Below are 23062 nucleotides of genomic sequence, written 5' to 3'. Positions count from 1 at the left end.
ATATATAAGTTTCCCTTTGCTTTTAGTTACTTTAAATAAACATCATTATTTGAGTGTATGTTTTTTTTCACAGAACACCGAATTTTCGGCGAGTTGCTGTTTTAATGTTAGGTAAAATTACAGCGGCGCTCCGCTAATTCCGCTAATACTGTACATATTTTCCATCTTATAGTACGTAAAAATTCCTGATTCCCTATACTTTGTGCGTTATCAAATCAATAGCTTTATGGCTTCAAACTGTGTGGGTATATAGGAAAATGACTTTCTATTACCTGGTACCATTCGTACAATTATACCATCAGATACTACAGATAATAAGAATGTTTTCCTACTAACCTATGGAATAATATATGTTCTGAACAGAAGCTAGCTGAACTCATGACAAATGTAATCAGTCTAATAGATTTGGCGTTAGATGCTTATCGCAACCATAGAATAGCGCCTCTTTGTTTAGCAATACATAGGAAGAGACGAAAATCTATGGGAAGGTTTAAAAAGGATCTCTCGCCATTTTCTGTTAACGAAGAAAAAGCACCGAGGATGTTATGGAATTGTTTGTGTAACAAGGACAGCGTAGCTTCTTCTTCTTCTTTTTTTTTTTTTTTTTTTTCTTTTTGTAGTTCTATAATATTATTTTATATATGCCTATAACGTAATATAAACCAACAGAACAATATGATTAACTACAGTCATTGTTGCCGCTATTGAATTTCAGACATATGCTTCCACAGGAACGAAGAAATGGTGTCGAAATGCCTCTATGATGAGTTACACGGTTAAGTCCGCTCTCTATGGCAATAGTTTGCCTATACCATGTGATATTTCAACGTGATATACGAAATAAATGATTACCTTTTTTGATTCCTTCACAAGCTAACCTAGTAATAAAATGTACTGAATCATGTGCCCCTTAGTAATTAATACACGAATACATCATCTACATTTTGACCTTACCTGAAAAAGTTACTATTATATTATGTGCTAAGGTTCGACATAGGATATGAAATAAGTATCAAAACCCGGCATGATTAAAAATAGACTGCATAAACTAGCAGGAGGACAATGATAGGGCTAATCGAATGTCAAGATCCTCTAATGGTCAAGGCTCAAAGACGTTGACTTTGTTCGGGTAGACGCAGAGAGCAGCATTGACATTAACCCAAGGTTTATTCGCACGGAATTATGGTGTTTGCGTGACACACACACACACACACACACACACACAGACCTCGATGTTTATGAAACAACTGGTTTCGGGGGGCAAATAGTGAAGTTAGTCATAACGTACAATAGTAACCATTCAATTAGTCGATTGGTTGACAACATGCCGAAGAGGCCTTAAAACAAGTCTGTTATACTTGATGAGTACGTACCCTCCGCTCTAAAGCTTCATCTATCTATCTATCTATCTCTCTCAACAACAGTTTACACTGCAGGTAGCAGCCCACAAGCCAGCAGCTACTTAACGTCCACTACAGCTTTATGGCCTCTGGGATAATCATTCCATTACTGGGAACGATAAGGTTCTTCTAAAAGACAGGTCAGGACGTTTTCGGTAGCATTGACCTTTCGACATGCGCTTTTTGGTTCACAACTGAATCTTTAGGGAACTATGAATTGTGTGGCAACGATCACCGCGAGGCAAGGTAAATCTCTCGCAAAAATAACCTCTCGGTCCACGTCAGCAGATATGAATGGATGGACTGGTAAGGTCAATAGATGGGCGACATTTTGTTGCGTTATCTGGCTAGATTTTGACGTGTGTCTTTCGCCATTTTATTCTGAACAAGAGGAGACCTAATGAAATGAGCATAGTTGAAGTTTTGTTTTTTTTTTTCTGTTCGCTGCCTTCGCTAAACTCCCCCACGTATGCACCCAACGACTTGACAGCACTGTCAAGAATATAAAATACTATGAAAATAAACTCGAACGAATTTATCACAATTAGCTTCCGCGATCCGGCAAACAAGGACCTTGTTCCATGGTTTGCACTGCAGTAATATAAAATTGCCATATTGAGACCTCTAAGCAGTCTTTGGCCTAAACAGGTCACCCAACACCAGGTCTCTACTGACTTTCTCTAGCTCGACAAAAGCAAACGAGCGAGTTTTAACGATCTACAACTACTATATTATTTTGTTTGATTGTGATATATTACGTCGGTCCTTCTAGCAAATGTCGACACCAAATAGTCTGTCCGACAAAATACATAAAACAGTCGAGCAAAGATCTTGGTTAAGGCAACGGAAAAACGAGAGTAACGCAAGAGCGGGAGTAATATGTCGTTTTTATATTAGAACATTTATGTCCACCGGCTTACTTTCTAAAGCATTCTCGTATAAAGGTTCGTCCATTTCGTGTTTGAGATTTAAACGAGTGTATATTACCGTAAACGATATATTGTTATCGCTTCTGTGTCGACTTCGTAGAACTGGGTGGCTGCCAGCTACACCGCTATTATTGCACCAGTTACTCCAAATCTCCTTTGATGTATTTGTCCCTGCTTCCCGAATAGGGGGGTACGCATCTCATTTTAACCATCACTGTGTCACCAGTCGAAAAACCACTCAGAAACTCACATTATAAGATTTCAGACTAGCGATTTCCAACACGTGCCCATGGATGCTCAGTCTACAGCAGCAACTTCTGAATATAGCAAACTACAATAAGGACATTCTTGAGACAAAACATGACTTAGGCTTCGTCATTTTCTGACCCGTGATTGTCGCCTTAATAATAAAATATTATTATTATTATTATTAAGTATTACGTATATTACGTAATAAAATTACTTTTTTCTAGCGCTGACCGTTTTCGGTGAACAACTCAAACCAGAGGCCTTCCTTCCTACCTATCTATCCTCGATTTTATTACATCTCGACTCTAGGTCTAAACAAGGGAGTACGTTTAAAATTACGTAGATTACGGTGTGCTTAGAAATTTACAACCACTTGCCCACGAAATTCTAGGTTACTTTTCATATTATTCTGTATTATAGACCCTAGATTTTACATATAGTGTTCATTAGCATGGCAGCAAATCGTCTAGCCAACTCGGCCTTTTTTGCTGTCCACTTAATAATTTCCTTGGTCAGTTGGCCCATTACGCGCTGCGGTTACGTACGCAGTTACCCTTCTACTGCGGTAACAACGGTGCCGTTATGTCGCACCTTTCCGCTGGTGTCTCACTAATCCTTTGCAGTTGCTTTTTATTTTCGTCCATCAAACCCGTTTCTAGACGAAACGTTATCACACCATTATGTGTGGAGAACAACTGCTGGACTAAACGCCGTATAAATAGATCATTTCTCTTTACTGCAAGCCTTCTCTGCGTTGTGAATCGTCGTAAGCCTTATAACGCTCACGTTTGCAATGGAAGTATTGTTCAGCGGTGGTTGACACCACTTATCAACACTCAGTGGGATTACATCTATCTAAAAAGGTTTGACATTCAGCGGTTCATCGACCAAATCTACTTCATCTTCTTTTAGATATGCGCGTGAAGTATATGTTCGTTTTCCTCCTGTTACGCGTTTGAATGAAGAACCAAAGTTTCTCGCTTGATAACTTGCTATTTTACACAATAAAATTTAAGGTTTAAACACATGTTCCTACGCAGTGCAATTTAATATACAATTTTATGCTGCCTATGGAAAAGTTAAAGCAACTCAACCATTTGACGCCCCGGTGGTAACTTGTGCTGCCAGCTCTCAGAACTGATGCAAATAATCGAATTATCACGAAAGAAAGCGTGACAACTTTAAGTCTAAGTAAGGTTGAACTCTGGCGAGTGGTCTTTCAACCTATTACCGTTATTATCTTGTTATATAGGCCTTTCCTTGGTTTTCCATTCCGTTTGAAATTATAAGCTAAGCTTGATTAAGAATTATTTAGAGTAAAGGTAGCCTTATTGAACATGGTACAAGTATAGTTAAGAAGTTTTTCTGTTAGTTCCTTACCATGTCCCTTTGCAATTTTTTGCTTTTTTTTTTTTTTTTTTTTTTGGTGAACCGGAGTAACAGTAATCCTAATTAAAGATAAGCTGTAAATCACAGAAATCTGTCAGTGAGCTTCCGGACGGGAAGATGGTTAACTCGTTCGAGCTTCCTACGTCTGGCTTGAAGTTTAGTTGCAATGCTGTTTTTCAAAAGTCCTTCTTCATTCACGACTTGAGTGCCAAACCTCCGTTTGACCGTCAAGTCGCCCGAAGTACTAGCTGTCCTGTGACGTGCAGTTGATTTTTACGTAAACGCGATGTCGCCATCGCTAAGTGACTCCGCCAAAGGCAGTAGCAGTTTTGGAAATAAGCACGTGAATAACGGTCACGTGTGTGTGTGCCACGTGTTCAATACACCTAGAATTGAATTAAAAATAATCGTTAGATTCTCTATGGGATATCTTTGCTATATTGCTTTTTTTGGGATTAAATACAGTACACAAATATACCCAAGAGTCGTAAGTTGCGAAATCATATAAAAGCAACTGAAATTAAGGGCAAAACTCTTAATCGATCGAAACTAAGGATATGGACATTACTCTAAGTCTCACGTCTCAGCTACAAGACAGCGTCAGTTGAATTTCTCTAGTTCATCCTCATTTGACACCAGAAGACGGTTAGTACGTGCATCGCACATGAGCTATTTCTACTTGACATAAGTTTTTGAAGAAGCAAGTAGGTGTTATGGTGAGTCGGAAAGCGACAAGTTGAAACGACAAATCGAATACTTACAACCTGAGCAGAGAAACTGTATTAGATCGATTGGTTGAAACAATCGACGAATACGCGTAGATAACTTTAGGTAAAAAAAAAAAAAAGAAATTCAAAAAAACAGTCGGCGACGGAAAAAGCAAATTTAAAGCTATTACCACCTGACAATAAGAAATTTCTTTCGAGAATATTAATATAATAATAATATGTTTTTCGCAAATTTTGGACTAAATTACTACAAGTCAAGTTTTTAATGAAGTGCGCAAACGAATTGATATCTGTAAGCACAACGTACCTTCTGTAAAAATAAATTACTACAGTTATGGAACTTCTGTCAAAAGAACATTTTCATTCAACTATGGCCTCCGATAACGTGTCATGTCCTTCGCCTTAACGACGCTCGTAATAGCGACGACATCCAAAACCAACTTGTTTTCACAGACATTCAACCTAATCCAAGTTGAGGAACAGATACCTTTTGCAGGAGTCCAAAACAGGCTATTAATGATGAAACAATATATATATATTTCCTATTAAATTCAAGTGGTAACTTTTCACAGGGCATAACCCTCAGAAACGTGATGTCGTCATAGTTAGCAGCGATCTAGGCTAAATGAACGACCTGTAAGCCTTTACAGTCATAATTTGAGGTTAGTCTCATTCATAATCACTGGGATAACACGGGTGACTAGGATGGTGGTTTTTTTTAGTCATTTAATGGCCTATGGCACGGCAAGTGCGCATTTGGGACTTCTCGCACTCGCATACTTTACGAGCTGCCCTGCATATTAGGCTATAAGACACTAATTCACATTGCGGATGTCATACATAAGGCGGCTGACTCACTCGTTTCCGATAGTCACCAAATTCACAAGGGTCATTCATAAACGCTCACAGTAATTTTGAAGTTTAACTCGCCATGAATACATATATACATTTAGCTATACTTGATGAGACTGGAGCACAACTTGAAGGCCTCCAGCTATGAAGCTTACCCCGGAGCAATTGGACTGCAGGAAGCATACCATCGAATAGCAACGTGTGTGGCGAAGGGTGCAGACATGAAGCACATTTTAGGCAGATGACCACAGTAAATGCACTGTCTAAAAAAACAGATTTTTTTTAGACAAAAAAAAATGGCTCATGTCACCATTATTGTGCTATTGAACAGACTGTAACTCAAAATACATCACGATGACAAACGCTGAGATTTGAGCGACATGGCAAGTAAATGAAAAAGAAAATGTTACGTCAGACAATCGAACAAAGAATTAACTCGGCACCTACCAGTACAAGATAGAAGAATCACTTACTCACCTTTTTTCTTAATATCTCTAAAAGTATAAGGGAGATTTGACAGTTAAACACGACGAGACTGAAACGGCTATAGCTTAAAAATAAAGGTGCCGCGATGATAAAATAAAATTAACGGCCATTATTTAAGGAGCAAGTTAGGCTAAGAAAAGACGCAAAGCAGAACCAATTTTAATGTTTGCCAGTGGACGCACCTTAAATTAACTTGCACCGATTGAATATAATATTATAATAATAATACCAGAACCAATTCTACAAGCCTCAGGTGGCTTTTAATTAGTTTAAAATGTTTAGTAGTTTCCCCTTCTTTAGAAATAGATTATTAGAAACTAGTACCCTAGCTTGAATTCTACTGTGACAGTCCAAATGTCACATTTGCTCCATTGATACCCCGGAAATGTCTTCTATTTACTCTTTATAATTTAAATCAGCTAGCCGAACTCATTTCGTTAGAGATCAGTGCTTCTCTCATTATCAGAATCAACAGGACCTGTTAAAAATCAGACCTTCCATATCATTACCGCCTTGATTAGTGCAAGCTTGTAGAAGAACAAAAAGCCATAGGTCATTGTAACTACCATTCAAGGTAGCCTAATTGATAAATATCTCTGACTAACTATAAAGTCGAAGTGGAATATAATAATACCTAAGGTAAAACAACAAGTGATTATATTCACGGTTGAATTTTCCGCAGTCCGGGCGGTGTGGATTCAGTTGTCGTACCTTGAACGCGCTCATATGTGTTAAAGAAGTTTAAGGTTTGTATAAAGCCTCTATTATTTTTCTATATACCTGATGATAGCAAATCAATGAAATCAATCCTCTCTCCATTTGCTTCCGCCTGTGACATTGCTCCTCGGACGCGTGGTGATGATTAACTTTTACAAATTGACATTAACTCTAAGCAAGAGTAAATATAAAGAAAAATTTGAAAATTTAGAGCAAAATCATTCTTCGAACACGTTAGCCCAGATTTGTACCATCACATACATTTTTGCAGAAGTCCCAGTCAACATTTTGCTGACTGTGGGATTTCGTAGTAGGTTCGTGCTATATAATGGAAGCATGTTCGGAGGAGTTCTAAGTCCTTTATCGAAGCATTACTACGAAATACATTCACATAATGGCTGACGCAAATCCTACATCGAAGATGAACAAGGCGCTGGACATTTTTAAGCCACATGACTTCACGTTGAGTCAAGTATTATATATATATATAAGATGAACCCCAGCACAGGTAACGCATTGTTATAGATTCAAATTCAAACGTAACCGATTACCTAATAAAGAAAATGAACAGTGGAAAAAAAGTGCGAAAATTGCGAAACATCTAAACGTCCTTAGCCTTCTGCTATAGAATATCGCGCTCGTATCTTATAAAGGTTCAATTTATCACCGGTTAATCCTATGTGTTTATCAAAATCCATCAACATATATTCAACTCAATCACGATAAAACACGTTATTCATACCTGCATAAATAATAGATGATCGACAATTCTATTGCTCGTGTTCCTATGCCTTCAGACTAATAGAGCGACGTCTGATAATGCTAACAACCTCCTGAGGAAAAGCTGCGAAAAAATGTTTGCATATTTTTTTAGCTTACTCAATCCATGCATGCTATATATATTCTCATTTTATTACGCTACAATCTGCATGATTTATGGTAAAAGCTAGCCTATATTTTCCAAAAATATAGCGAATGTTCTTTAAATACATCATGTACTATTATGACAAAAATGACTGAGGTGTATACCGCTATCAATAGGTACTACAGTGCTAAAATTTGCCGAACTCAGTTCAAAAATGCAGTTTAGGTTCATTCATATACATAAAAAAAAAAAAAAAAAAAAAAAAAAAAAACAATAATACTGATTCTATAACATATACAAAAAGAGTGGATTTCCTCTATTATAGCCAAAGGCAATTTCGGGCCCTTTGCACGGAACCATTTCGCACATAGTATGCTATAAAAATTTGATACAAAATGATAGTTTTTACTTTTCCTGTTAACGGACTCTTACGTTTAACCGCAATATCGATGCGTGAAAGCGGAGTGAAATGTTTTGCCTGCAGGTTTCGGGCTGCAAACGCGATAGCCCTAACATGTGTGAAGACAATTGAGCTCAGTCGGCTTTCTTTTACTATAATGTGATGTGGCTCGAAGCTTCAATTCACGGAACCGTTAACAAATAAATGTTTCGTTGAATTTTGGCGCTGCATTGCTCCATTAATCAGGGTTTGGTCAAAGGTTGAATTTTGTCAGCAGCAACGATGACAAAAGAAGAAATCTTTGCCATTTTGTGCTATAGAAATAGTTAACTAAAAAAGCACTGCGAAGATTTCATTAATACACGTATGAAATATCGAGCCTTGACAAGCGATATAAGGAGAAGGGCGCTTGGCTCGTACGCGTACCGTCTTTTTTTTACTGAGCGTATTTTAATTTTATTCATAGAATACATAATAATAATAATAATAGTATCAAGAACGATTCAGGGCAAGCATATAAATATGCAAATTTCTACATCTAGAGGAAGAGTTATAACAGAGTCTATTCAGGTCTGAGTCATGATGTCAGAAATATATCGCAGTATGAGACAAGAACAATCTCGTTCCCAAAAAGTATTTTCCTTATAATTTCAACATTTTATATTTATGAATAGGATCAGTATTAATAATAATCACTTTGTCCTGTATGAATTCTAACATCTGACTTTTTGTTTTACTACACACCCCTAAAACATTGACCATTACGTTATTATAGATATAATCGACCGAATTTAACACTCTAGAGATGGAAAACAAGCTAAATTTTAAAGCCGGCACTAATTTAGATATTTCAATGATTCGTTCGCTGGCCGCGAAAAACCAGCTACAATAGCTAAAATCGCACTCGTTTCTTTGGGATTGGGGAGCATCTCGTTTGGCGTCGCTAAAACAAAAATATAGATGTCGCAACGCCGGCAGCATGTAAACTAAATCCGTTGGGTTTTACTTGCAAATAGCTAACACGTTGGTAGAACGTAACGTTAGACAGCTCAGTATGGTAAAATTTAGCATGTCGGAACCCTCTTACTTCACTTCCATTTCCAACATCCTACGTTCATGCCGGCAGCCACTTCGCTCCCTGCTGTCCAATATGCTCTTCCCCGCCCACGCCATAGTCAACCGTCTCCTTTGCAACTTTTGTCATGTCGGTCTTGCGTGTAGTCGCAGTGCTTCTCCCTCTGAGGAGAACAAGAGCGCAATTCCCAGCTTCAGTGACAGGCCATAGAGGATCGAACAGCTACGTCTGGCGTTCCGTGTACACTACATGCAACTAGCATTATTCCGCTAGTGGTGATGGCGGTAGTACTACTGTTGCTGCTTCTGGTGCCAATAGTCCCAGAGAGCTGGCTCCTTTTTTTCCGGTGTTTGCCTGCTCTTATTCGTAATCGATAATAGCCATACGGTCGACTACTACGGCAACTAGCAGTTATCGCTGTACATAGCGTACAACATACGTGTGCAAGTTTGTTCGCTTTTGCAATTGACTTGCACACCAAATTGACAGATATGGAGATATGGACTCTTAGATATGCGTATGTACATAGTTTATAAAAACTGACTCGCGGATTTCGGAGGCTTTAGGGCTACGTATAGCTGTGCTTCGCCTGTGGTCACTTGGGCCACAATAAAGCTCAGTCGGAAACTAGTAACGCTCGTCAGAGTTCCACTAAGTATGCGCCCCATTGCACATGTTTTAGACCTTCCTTCAAGATTATGCGTGGCCACTTCACAGGCAAAGACCGGAATCTGACGTAAAGTTGCTACCGTCCTTAAGGGCTCAGTACTATCCGTGATTCGATTTTTAGGTTGACCTTTCGGCTATATATGACGAGCTGTTCTGGAAACCTGAAAGTCGTCTTATTGTGTGAACGACAAAACATAGATTGTAATATTGCGTGAAGGCAATTGAGTGAGACTCAGCTACGGTTATAGACGCGGACGTTTAATCCCCCGCTTATACAGTCGCACCCAATAAATGTAGTTTCGAAGTCTTATGTCAAACACTTGATCCCATAAGTTAATGGGAAATTGCCGCCTTCGGAAACAAAAGTGAAACGGTCGAAAAGTTTTCTCGGCATGGTATCAATCTAATAAGTTAGTGTTTCCTTTTGAACAGATAGTGATGGTTGATGGTATGAACGAGACACGCTGCTTGCGCGTTTGTTACAACTGTGCAATATGGCCGAGACAAAACATATTTCGCAATCGGTAACGTACAGGAGTATATAGGATATGACTATGCACGCCGTATCATCGAGCTTTGATTGATTGATTGAAATGGGCAAATGCATAGAAGCCAAGACTACTGCCGCTTCGCCAAGCAAGGCCTACAATACCTCATTTCGTAACAAACCTATTTTGCGTTCCGAATATACGTACGACGTCCTATGTGCACTAATTAGGTTTGTTTTAGCTTTTGACACCAATAGGTTGGTTTACGTCGTCTAACCAGCGTAAATATCATTACGCGCTATTCGTGCTTGTATATTCAAAGTAGCTTGTCGTTCTGTTATAGATATTTCTGGCTATCGCGAAAATGTCCCCGTTGAAGAAAGGAAATGACAAAAATTCTCGTCGAAACCTATTACAATTTTCGCTGTTACCGGCCGAAGATATAGTCTGTCTACTAGGAATTTTGTAGTTTTGAATTTTTTTTTCTTAAATATAAACGTCCATACAGCTAATCTTGCCCCTGCGTTCTTACTTAATAAAAAGCCACGTTAATAAAGAACGGTTGGCGACCTTCATGCCTGCCGATTCCTATATGCGTTGACCTAAAGAACACAAATCTTTAAAACTGCCAGTTTTTTGTTCACATACACACTTTAGGCCATACAAAAGACCTTTTGTCAAAAATTTTTGACAAAAAATCTTTTGATCTCTGAAAGCTTACTATATATTCAACCAGGATATAGTCTGCGGACGGCGAACTCTCTTTCGCTCTCTTTTATAAAGCATTTTTTAGCAAGTACCAAACCGGCATCGAGCCTCTTCTCTTACACGTAAATCGGATGAGGTGCAAGAAACTAGATGCACAATTATTTGCCTATCAGCATTTAAGTGAGTAGCCGAAGGCTAGACAAGATCAACCTAGATCAAACTTTTTTCTTCTCGTTTGCCCCTTCCACCTGAATCTGTAGCTGCTGCTATTTCGAAGCGTTTTCTATCATACATAAAAAAAAATCGACATTTATTCTATTCTATTCTAATTGTTGAATTTTGACGAAATACGATATATGTTTTACAACTATTGTTTGCCATTATTGTAGTTTTATTATGGTGCATATACTTTTGCAGACTAACAGCTCTTACGGTATCAATTTGTCTTCTCAACATAGCTGACGAAAGAACGGCCGTTTCAAACATATTAGATGAAATAGCGAAATAGGGCGTACATAAAGACTTATCAAACGAATTTGGTTATGCCGTCTAATGCGTCTCTAAATGAGTCCCTTGACATTACATTGGAGATTTAGAGTGGATTTGGACTATTGGGCTTATTACGTGAAATTCGGATGAATGATAGATCTGACGAAGTTTAAGTAGGAAATAAACTTCAGTAATAAATCAAATGTAACAATAACGGATAACGTATATTTCTCAAAGCGCATTGCAGTGTCATATATTTTATGAGTGAAATTTCCCTGTTTGAGTCTCAGCACACAAATGATGCCATTAAATTGGCTTTGATTCTTTTGGGATTTGCCTGGAGTGGGTGTATTCGTTAGTCATTTGATCCTCGAAAGGCCTTGTGGAAGGAGGTAATTTAACGTCTAGCCCAACATTATTAATGGGGATCTAATAAGAATTCATTCATATACCCAGAGGGCGTGCGCCTCCCTGCTGAGGCCATTTTCAAAAGACCTATTCTGCTTCGACAGATATTTTGTCGGGTCGGCCGTTGACCGCTCATTCAACGCACATCAGTACAAATTCATCAACTATCGCGATCATTCTTAGATAGTCATAAATAAATATTGTGCAGAGTTTATGACCGTTTTTTCCAAACATTTTAACATATCCTCAATCCAACCGTTTATATTTAACGGTATTATATCAGACGAACATACTCGATCAGTTTTATCCTGGACTATAATCAAGTGTTCAGTTATTTGACCTCCCATAATAATTCGCGCCTAAGATATAAAACGCTGCTTTTGCAGAGGAACAAACATCTGCCGACTCTATCCTAACAAAGTCTCATGAATTTATACTTGCTTAGATCTAAATAAAACTTCAAGGTATGCTTACGTGACTATATTACAGTGATATACTAGCCAAGAGTATTTATACTTGTTCGATTACGTGGGCCAGAATCATTTCAATTATATATATATATATATATATATTTTTGTTTTTCTACCCATCGCATCTTGTGCAAATAATAAGATCTACCACAAGTTTTTCTTTCCACAACAGTTTTTTTTTTTTTTTTAGTAGAAAATGAATCAATAATCTAGTGCGCTGCTTTTCGCATGCAAAAGGGATAAAGCATCTGATAGTCTAAACCAAATGTGAGTGCTCTATTTAAAAAGTTTGACACTCAAACACCAAACACCCTAACAGCATGGCAATCGTTGAAACCTAGTTATAATAGCTACATAAAACTGATCTATTTAAACGTTACACAGCAGCTCATTATTAATCATTGAACGTATTTTATGGAATTGTATAGGTGTGTGCACGATAAGTCCGAGTAAGTATCGACTCCATATCGAGTTCTTGAAGGACATGTGGGGTGTACATAGTAGAACCTATGGGTCGATTTCTTCAGACGTATATAAATATTAGGGCTAACGCCGCTTTACCTGAGTCTTGCTTCACACTTTTTTTTTTATATATATATTTAGCTAAACTGTACAGTAACCTGCTATAAATGACGTCTAATATAATATAACGTAATGATTCATTTTTATTTGCATATTAGTTTGTTTTAAAACAGTACGTACGCACCCCGTTTTTGCTTTCTCAGAGTCCAGACTATTCCCGGCGCACATGTCAATCATTGCCTGCGATATATATCGCTACTATTCTATGCGTGACAGTCTATCTACCGTTAAATGACAGATTGTTTAGACCGGCAGCACTAACGTAATATATTTATTTTCTCTTTGAACTATGCAGGCTGATTCAGATACAGTTGCTTGTTATGATGTGAAGTCTCTGAATAAGAAGGGAGCAACCCAGTAGATCCCAGTTCGTGCGGTATAAACAACATCTGACTCATCTTGTCGACTTTGTCGCCCGGTAACATGACGAGAAACATAGAGGCCGATTTGCAATCAAATTAACACATTCATTATCTAGCTTCCATCGAGCCCATTCGCCCGCTAACAGCTTAGTCGATGCCGTCTCGACCCAAAACCGCCATTGGACGCTTCTTAAATTTCGATACCTTGTGTGACACTCTCCTAAAGTATAGTGGGTGCGTCCACAATGAACGCTGAATGACAGAGAGGGAGAGCCAACGCGCTTTCATTGAAAACAATAATATACATTGGAAAAAACCAATGCAAATCCGACCAGACTCTGTCTCATTGATTATTTGCGCAGGCTTGCTACATACATGAGGTGAAGCGAACGATCGGTATCTGCGTGTTACATTTTACGCTGAAGAGAGCTTGTATAATCGTTGAGGCCTGCTAATTATATTTTGTTTTTTTCTGCTTCAGATGTGTGCTTCCAATATACGCTGTGATGATCCCGTCAATCGTATTGCATATCAGAATGTATCGTATTTAGTGGTATCCACTTATCTATTATGGGCCGAAGAAATACTACACATGGTCATATTCTACAAAGCCAGAGAGTTAAGCCAAGATCGTCTTTTTAGTTTAATCGAAATAATACACTAAATATATCGGTGGACTAAAGACATAAAAATCTTACGACGTTGTAGTATTGAAATAGTGTTGAAATAAAACGTTAAACGACAGACGCCATAGACAAAGGTTGCGTATGATAAATGCTACATAATGCTTACTTAGTCATTATTACTTGAACTACCATTACCTGCATCTGGTTATCATCCGCTAAAGATTAGCAGCGGTGTTAAAAGCACGTATCGCATAGCATATCGCATTCATTTGAAGACACGAAACAAATGCATGCCTCAGTGATGAGTGATTAATATATATGTATTATACTGCCCTATACCTTCATCCCGATTGACACTGCAGTAGCGTGTAACTTCTCTCACATCCCACTTCGTCCTCGGATCATCTTTGTCACAGTTTAATTTTTTTTCATTGTACTTCAGAATATACATTATCTTCTGGTATTTTTTCGAAGTTCGTAAAAATCTTACACTCACTGCTCTGGCACAATTCATTATAGTCATTCCTCTTCAAAATCGTTCACAGCATTTTCGTGTCGTAAAATCCAGAGCCCCTTTTTGCCCAGTTTTTCAGTGCGTTCCCAACGTACCTGCGAGACGTTTTTAGACTTGCGACAGCTATCATTGGGCTGTGAAGCTTGACTTGAACAAGTTTTCTATTGCGTCGGAAGGTTAAAATTGGGAGGCCATACCCACAGTGTGACCGAGTGAAGTTCGCGCGGGTGACCGCAAATACAAGGACTCAGAACGCAGCGTGTAGAACGTTGACTGTTGAAGAAACGAAGTTAAACGTCTTAAAATGGACAAAATATTGGCAAAAACGATACTGGAACGAACGTTACTGAATGGCGCAGGAGCCCACTTTCCGCCACTTGGTTCAATGCGAACGACGAGAGGGCTTTCTGAAAAGTGGGCGGTAATTCTTAGAAGACGAAAAACCCAGATTGGTTCTAATGTTCATCGTTTCCTTCATGCAGGGACCAGTCGTTTTTCCCGTCGTCTCGCAGGTGGACCTCTGTACCTATCACGTGGCTACAAAAATCTATTTAGTCAGACGCTAGCAAAAAACAAATCTTAACTAAATAAAAATCAAATAATCAATTTGAAATTTGAAGGAGGGCTTTAGGTCTAGAAGTTTGTAGATTTCTTACAAGGAAGTGTTGCTATATCTTAATAAGTAAGGTTTTTGCTCGGGACCTTACATGTCTGATACCATGGGACATAAACAGCGTTTAAATGATTATTCAGAATATTTATTAAGCTGTTAATATAAAAAAATAAAACCACTTGATTGACCACTATAGTTGTGGTAGTTCCATTTAAGACTCGTACTAATGCTATAGCATTATAAGATAGTATTAATAAAGAAATGGTATCAAGATGTTACTGATTCAATCCAATCCTTGTGCCAATAATTTATCTTGTAATAAGAATTTTCTATTATTTTAAGCGATGCAAAATGAAAACTCTCTAATTATCATACGACTTTTCCTTATATATATATATATATATATATATCTGCGAAAATGCGCAGACTTTTGTGGTAGTCAGAATTGCTAGACGTACCGCAAGACAAGATGTCAAAATGTTGAAATTTAAAAAAAAAACTTCAAAGTAACGATGAGACAGTAATCAATAAAAACACGAGGTTTTTGACCGTTCTAACAATTTAAGGCAAACAATGCTCGAAAAATTCCTGCTTCTAAATAATTAAGATGTTATCATTTTCAACACCTGAAATACGCATATATTAAGCGTAGATGTAGATCTGTCCTTTGGCTTTCTTATTTATCGCACATATATGTGCCGATGAAAAATCGTGCAAATAAGTGACGAGGTCTTCTATACTTTTTAACGTAATCACACGTGCTGTGTAGTACATTTTTTCACGCTGACATGTAGACTATAAAATACTAACCTCAAATATATGTTTTAGTTTGTGGATGGAAATATCAACAATGGTATTTTCGTGCCCTAGATTTCTATAATCAGCCGTGCGCTCTTCTACTGATTAAACAATGGTTTTAAGTACATAAATGAAAAATGTAGAAAAGTGTCCTTCAATTAAACAGTTCAGTATAATCTTAGTTTAAACGCAACGATCTTTTTTTGAACGCTCGGCCTAGTAACTATTCTTTCTATGTTGTGTTTTTTTTTTGGAATCGTGACGTTCGCTGTGAAAGTTTACTATGTATTATTGAAAAAAAGATCTATCATTAAGGCTAAGAAAATATGTAACTTACTCTTTCGGACCAACTAGTCGGAACCAAAAGTCGAAATAAGACAAAGCAAAAACCACATTTCTATTCCACTTCAATTCAAAGCTTTTCAAATTAAAGAGAGAGCTAATCAAGAGCTAGCTAAAAACGTTTGTCAAACAGTTATGTATCATGTTTATTATGTTGGCTTGATGAAACACTCGTTCTGTCAGGGCAGCTCACGCGAGGTAGATGCTTCTGTCGAACTGACCTAGGATGTTTAGTACGTTGTAAGCATCCGCTGAACTATAGCATGCTATTTCAAAGCTAATTCTCAAATCAAATCAGATCGGTTAGAAGATATTTCACTGATCGAAGAAATATCTAACCATCCGAACTTTCCTAGTATTCAAAACCATCAGTACATTATGAAGGCTTCATAGTCTACAGATATTAACCTTCTGGAATTTAATGAGTGAACTGAAATTCGGACAATTTTTCAGAATGGCTTACTGAAATTGTTTGCCCGGAGCACTTGTTTGATAATTAAGTATCACCCAAGTAGCTGTACGAGATTTTATATTTCCTATTTAAACTGATTTTGCTTGAGCTAAATAACCCCATAGAATTAACTAGAAAGGCCACAAACCTATGAGCATGAACTTATAAGTTTCAGAGAAAAGTTGGGGTATTTTTTCCAATTTGTGTCAGTAAAAACAATCTTATCGGTACAGACTTTCGTGTTTTTAATATACGGAGCACCATTATACTACGCGGCCTGTCTAGCAGTAAGATTCCGCTAAACTTCTCAATATCGTATTTAAGAACGACTTTTTCCAGTAACCTACAATGTGATAAAGGACTAATTAGAACGTTAATGCTATTTAGTGTATAGCCGATCGAGGTAAACAATCCAACCAAAGTAGTTAAAAACAGGCTTACAAACAGTCCTAGTTGGAATTAAATAATTTTCATAATTCGCACACATATATCTACCCTCCACCGATTATCTGATGCAATCATGTCTTTGTTTGGCCTTAAGTTTGCGAAGTAAGCTTTTATTTGTAATCCTGGAGGAAACTGTATGACTAAATTACATCTGAATCTGGTTGTTTCTACCTGGATAACTTTGATATTTTAGTTAGTGCTCCTTACTATCCTTTGCTGGCTTCACGGATGGAGTTATACGTAGGAGGGATTTTGCAGGGACTTCGAATTACTACTTCATCAGTCAAAGCTGATGCCGATATTGAGAACCTTGAACATGGCTGTGAAAATCATCTCGATGAACCCGACTGAAAAATCCCATTTTAGTCGATAAGCTTAGTCCTCAAAATCCAGACTCTAATTTTTCATATTGTGCCTCTATCAACGATTTGTTATTGGTAAACATAGTATTAAACATTATATACGTTTGTTCTACAGTAATTTGTCAGTTACGTTCCCACTGTTTTTAGGATAAAAAAAGCTTTTGAATACCTAATGAGTCCACAATACGATTTAAGTTAATATTTTAAATATACACTGTCGACTCGTTCCAAATGCTAAAAACCACACGTGTGAGCGATATTTGAATTATCAGAAACGAAGCTAAATATAACGAACTCTGATGTTATTGCTAGTAACTATATGGCGGTGCTTTGAATGATTCAATGTGCCATGCAACCACCCTCGTTCTTTGCTGTTATTGGCTTGACTTTTTTCACTATATTTGTTACCAACCATTTTATGACTGACTGTCGTTAGTCTCCGATAGTACATCGGAATGTCTAACGATTATCCGGACTTCCTAAGTTCTGGTTTGAGGATTAAAGCGTTCGTCATTCTTCTAGAACCATCAGCTTTTGACAACGCTTATCCTGCTCTCCGTATATTATGTGCGCGCAGCCCAAATTTTCATTAACATAGCTTTGCGTTTTTAATTAGGTCTGAAGTTCGATATATGTGATTTAATGAGTTGAAGACTTCGTGCTTCCATTCGCAGACTACTGCGAAGGCAATAGGAAATAAACACCGAGAAATAGAGTAAACAGTGAAAATTAAATGTAGATTGTCAGCTATATGCAAGATCTGAGTGTAGGTACATGCATTCAGAAAATGCACGTATATATCTCCAACCTGTTAGAGTACAGGAAATGCATTTTTTAACAGAAAATGATACCTGTTCCAAAGAATCTGTTCATCTTTGTAACTCAATTGTGGTTTTTATTTGGCGTTTAACGATACGCTAATCGTAAATTGAGGAAATCGATAAAAATCAACCTTCCTTTGGATATATGTAAACTCGTTCTACTTGCCTCGTACGTGGCAATATGCCGACTAATCACATAATCTGCACAATCAGGTTCATAGTGAAATCCCTGGAGAAAAAAAACCGATTTCCGGTTTCAATATGCACAGAAATCGTTATCAACATTAGAGTATTTGCACTTACGATCGTAAATAATTAACTGGAATGTAAGCAAATTAGGAATTATTAACGAGTGCAAAAGGAATTGTAGACACTGAAGAAGATTGGGGGCATTGAGCAGGGAAAAATTCCTGTTATCAGAATTGCGATGACGAGAAAATTCAATAGCTGGGAGCTCATCTTCGTCAGATGCCATAATACAAGACACACCGACACTGATTTCTTAGAATTAACTAACTGCCATCGAAACAAGAGCCAACCAATACTATACGTACATATTTCCAATGAAACAACGACATTTTTGTTGATCAAAAAGATAAGCATAGAAAATTGACATTTAAGCCTACAATTTTTTTTTTACTTAGCGACTTAACGAGGCTGAGAACAGTAAACAGTAGTTCAAAAATGATTGGAGCATGTTTTAAGTACCTATACCTCCCTAATTTTTTCTAAGCTTGCAAAATTTTCGCACATTATGTTTATTATTAGTCTGATGACATCGTTAGCCAAGAGATACTTTCATCCTGTCAAACACAATTTCTATTTAAATCTGTAGCAATTGCGGTTAAGATGTCCGGCCACTTATGATTGCTATAAGACTACTGTAAAAACTTGGGAGTGTCGAATGTTTTCTTTCTTAAAGGCTTTATAACATGCGTGTTACATATACACGAGCGAATGCTGGAGGTTTGTGGAAAACCCACTTAGGGCCAACGCATATGTCTCCACACTAACTGCACTACGTGTGTATATAAAATTGTAACAAAAATAATTCTACTACAACTATACTTTAACAAACAAAAAAAAAAAAAAGCTTTGGAATGGTATTCTGCTCAATAACGAGTTAAGGGTGGTTAATTGTAGGAGGCTGGGTTTACAACAGATCTAATAGCTCAATTTTAATAATAGTAATAACAATGATTTCTAGATTCATTATCAAAGGCGTAAGATGTTCAATTGGTCGCTATTTGGCTGGCAAACGACATTCAAAACGTTTTCGGTTAGCACAGAATTCTACACTTCTAACGTCAGACTACTTAGGTAGAGTTACTAACGTCTGTATATATTTATACGTCAGCTTTCCATCCGAATTAGGCGAGATATATATATATATATAATAGATATATTCGGCAGGCTGATTTGAAATCAACACATGTACTGGTGAAGAAATTCGTCAGTGAATTAAAAACACTGTCTCTTTTTTTTGGCTCTTCTGCTTCTCTCGGCCTTGACTAGCCGAACTCAGGCCGCACCGCGGCCCTTCTAACTATGCTCTCGGCTTCGGGATCCAGCCTCGACATCGAGTTTCCTAAGACATCTTCGGTTTTCGATATATTTGCTACGAACAGAACCAGTAATAGCGAAATGCTTCGTGATAAAAACCACTTTCGATCGCGATAGATTCCACTATCCAAATTCGCCTGTATGCTTGTCAAATGCCAAGTGTCATCTCGGCGCCATGAAAACAGGCTCCTGGAACGCACCTGCGAAGTTCTTCTTGTTTCTAACGTTATATGCCGAAACTTACTGGCCGTATCTGATTGAAATTCTCCAGACTGTTCTTGCGACCCTTCCGGAAGTATTGTGTAGGTTGTGTTTCAATCGCGTTGCCTGAAGACCCTTCAGACTTATGGCCGAGGTACAGCACGAAGTTTACCCTTTAGCCCCCATTTTTGAGACGATCGGTCGAAAAGCGCATGCGTCATAAAGGCAACCGTATCAATGGCCGCATATTCGTTGGATTCCGTGGAGTCACACCACGGTAGCTCAGCAGGCCGCTCGATTAACTCCTTGGCTCTTGTAAATCACTTATTGAAGATGTTTGCGTCAATAGATACGATACCATGTGCGATGCGGCAGCATGGGAAGAGTGAATCTCAAAACAATGTGATATCCTTCGACAGGACTCCACGTCGGGGACCTAATGCAAAGCCTTTAAGGCAAAAGGCAAAGGCTTAAAAGGCAATCAGAAAATCGCCGGTGCAGATATGGTCTGCAATGATTCTCTCAAATGTGCGGTCGTTGCGACTTTGTGCTGGACGGCATATTATTTAATAAATGTTTCCATACTAGTGTATTTTCAGCCCTGTAAAGAGATTCCGCTTTATTAGTGATCTCTAAAGGAGAAAGCGACGTGATCGAGCCTTTATCACGGTTGAGAATAGCGAAGAAAGGCGCTACTTATCAGCTGTTTTCGAGCTATTTGGAAACGTACATGCCAACCATACGGAGCAACATTGGTTCTGGAAAAAAGGTCCTACAAAAACGATATGCAAAATCGTGATGGCCGACGTCAAGAAACAGTGGCCGCGTTGCATGATCCGCTGTACGCGGTGTTCGTCAACTTCAAGGCAACCTTTCTCTTGATGCCAAGGAAAAGGGTGTCGTTACGAATGAGCTTAACTTTATCGCTGCGATTCAACTGGAAAACAATTCTCCATCTTGGTGAAGGGACTCACTAACCAAATGGAAGGGCGCAGAAAATCAGTTGAAGTCATGTTGTATGCAGGGAACTTAGTGATATGCGGGTCGAACAGATTCCAAGTGCAGTAAATTCTAGCCCGGCTTCAAACGACAGTCACAGGTTTGAGACTGACCATAAACCTGACCAAGACAGAAACGATAATGTTTAGAACGAAAGACAAAATAGCCACACTGACATCCTGTACCTCGCAGGGTCGGCTTTCATCTATGAAGACTAGTTCCCGTATTTAAGGTAGCTCTTCTTTGCGAACAGCAGAAATTTCACCGCGTATGCCACCAAAAGATGCAGGAAAATAATGTCGACCGTTCGGGCGATCAGATTGCCTTATGGTTTGTTCCTCGCAGCCGTTCTCAGCTTGTTCGACCTCAGAGTAACCCCGATTGTAATGTATGGGATATGCGCTGTTTGGAAAAATTTCACATTGAAGAATCTCAATGAATTAAATCGTATCGAAGACCCACCTTGCATATCTCCTAGCCGACTCACTACTGTCGTCCGAGGACCTATATCGTCGCTTTGAGCTCCCAGCAACGGAAACCTACAGAAAGAACCTTAGGAGCTGCGGGCGCCAAGGCAGCTTTCAGCTCAAACTCCAGAAAGTTAAAAAAAAATTCGCCGAACGAGGCAATTAGCAAGGACCGCCGTACGTCCCAAAACGTCTCTAAATAAAGGATATGATGGAAATAGTGATAAACTGCCTGTGGCATCGCGAACGCTTCAGCTCATACTATGATTATTAAACGAAAGCTTGAGTATTAATATAAAAAAAATATCGCGAAATGCAGCAGATACTATCAAAACTAGGCGAGGGCTTAAGCAGTCTAACGCGCGAAAAGAAAAAGAGCTTATCGAAAAAATAAAATATTTTTTCTTTTGAAGCAGGCAATCCATGGCGAAAAAGGTTACCAGTTAACTCGAGCTAAACTAGGTAAATGCCGCTTGAACTCCTACACGAATTAACCAAGGAAACAATCGAAACACTGCCTTCAAGCGACAAGGACAAGGAGCGATTAAGCTTCAACACCTCTACTGAATGATATCTTGGAAGCAGGTTAGAGAATAGCGATGGACAAAGCACTACGGCTAGATGGATGAAAGTTTAAGGACTATGAAGCACTTTTCAAGCATCTATCTGCGAACATTCTCACTAATAGCCACTGAAGTTTTGCGAAAATGTAATGTCACTACAAGGGTGGAAAAAGGCTAGGTTGGTACTCATACTGAACATTTGGAGTGTCATAGAGAGGTGAACTAGGGAAACCAAGTATAAAGAAAAACGCTTGCAGAAGTATGATTCAGGTTTTAGAAAGGCACATTTTCTGTACACTACAATCGACAGGAACGGAAAACAGCTCCAAAGATTTCAAGTCAATAAATAAAGTGATAATTTTGAATTCGTTGGAGATGCAGGCGATAGCTCAATTTATCTCTAGTGATCTGATTGACTGAAAAAAAACTAAGTGAAGGATAAAGCCAAGCACAAAGTAACAGCAAAGGTATAGGAACATCCCATATTAGGATTAGTCCTGTAAAATTCTGTCTACGACAAGACGCTCAGATTATTTGCGTTAAAAAGGATAATAATAATAAAGAATACCGGATGGTATTGGTGTTCATTGTTAGGATGAAGCCTAAGGGCGAGGTAGTCTGGGTAGCTAATGTCCGTTTTTCAAATGGATTCCCATGGTAGCACAGCAAACAAATATCCTGTCACGTTGGTTTGTATCTCACTGTTGGCAAAGAAATTACTGGATATTGTTAATAAAAAAAATTAAGGAAAACAAAGAATTAATAAAGATAGGATGGATATTGAGTGTTCATAGCGTGAAAGCGAACGTTGTCCAATAATAATCCAGATCGAATAGATTTTTAAATCGAACAACTTTTGAGGTAGTTGAACTACATTTCTATATGTGTTATAATTTATTATTTACTGTCCCGTATCCTTTCACACACTTGTTCCAGAGATTTGGCAGCTTCTGGATAATCATATATTTACTTTTTAAGTCCCCATACGTAATTTTTTCCATTTATAACTTCTCAAAAAAATATATATAT

General features: G+C 38.1%; 2 long non-coding RNA genes across 2 annotated transcripts in view; both read left to right on the top strand.

Moving 5' to 3' along the window:
• Positions 1-872, top strand: part of LOC111266692 (uncharacterized) — an 11980-nt gene extending 11108 nt beyond the window's left edge. The window contains exon 2 of the long non-coding RNA XR_002684214.2: positions 716-872. This is a non-coding gene — a long non-coding RNA (uncharacterized LOC111266692). The remainder of the gene's footprint in view (positions 1-715) is intronic.
• Positions 873-9700: 8828 nt separating this feature from the next.
• Positions 9701-15448, top strand: LOC111266688 (uncharacterized). The gene is made up of 3 exons (XR_002684213.2): positions 9701-10477; positions 13200-13322; positions 13748-15448. It is a non-coding gene; the product is annotated as an uncharacterized LOC111266688 (long non-coding RNA).
• Positions 15449-23062: the final 7614 nt, after the last annotated feature.

This window comes from Varroa jacobsoni, unplaced genomic scaffold, assembly GCF_002532875.2.
Source record: "Varroa jacobsoni isolate VJ856 unplaced genomic scaffold, vjacob_1.0 scaffold_1108, whole genome shotgun sequence".
Lineage (NCBI taxonomy): Eukaryota > Metazoa > Arthropoda > Arachnida > Mesostigmata > Varroidae > Varroa > Varroa jacobsoni.
This window is presented reverse-complemented; position numbering and strand designations above follow the sequence as displayed.